Raw genomic sequence first — 596 nt, 5'->3', positions numbered from 1 at the left:
ATTTCCCCACACAGCCTAACGCAGTAGAAAGGCTGGTAGTGATTCTTGGAGCTACTAAACTAGCCACCACTTGTAATAAAGGAAGCCACTTCTACAAAATTTTTGGCTTTTTTCTTAAGGTATTCAATTCTGTCCCTGAGCACTTCAAAATATTAATGTTCTGGGGAAAACCTTACAGGAACTAACCTAATTTTGGGTTGCCCTGACACCACTTCTCTATTTACCAATTGTATATATGCTATTTCCTATGAAAGAGACAACTCTGTAACAAAATAAACCATCTTATGACAGGTCATTAAGATTATGGTCCCAATTCCAGAGTGTGGGTTTTTCCCCTACACCAAGCAATTCTCAGACCCCAGTTGGGTGTCCTACAATTCAACTCAATACTGACACTATCTGCCTGGAAAAAGCATCATATCCCACAGGTTAAGGGCTCAGTCCTACAAGACTCCCCACCCCATTTCAGATGCCAACCCTCAAGTCTGGGTCATCATTTGTGCTTCTAACCAACTGGCCATAAATCAGAGGTTCCAGGGACCCCCTCCTTGGGTTCAATTAATTTGCTAGAGCGACTCAAAGAACTCAGAGAAACA

This window comes from Equus przewalskii, chromosome 1, assembly GCF_037783145.1.
Source record: "Equus przewalskii isolate Varuska chromosome 1, EquPr2, whole genome shotgun sequence".
NCBI classification, from domain to species: Eukaryota; Metazoa; Chordata; class Mammalia; order Perissodactyla; family Equidae; genus Equus; species Equus przewalskii.
This window is presented reverse-complemented; position numbering follows the sequence as displayed.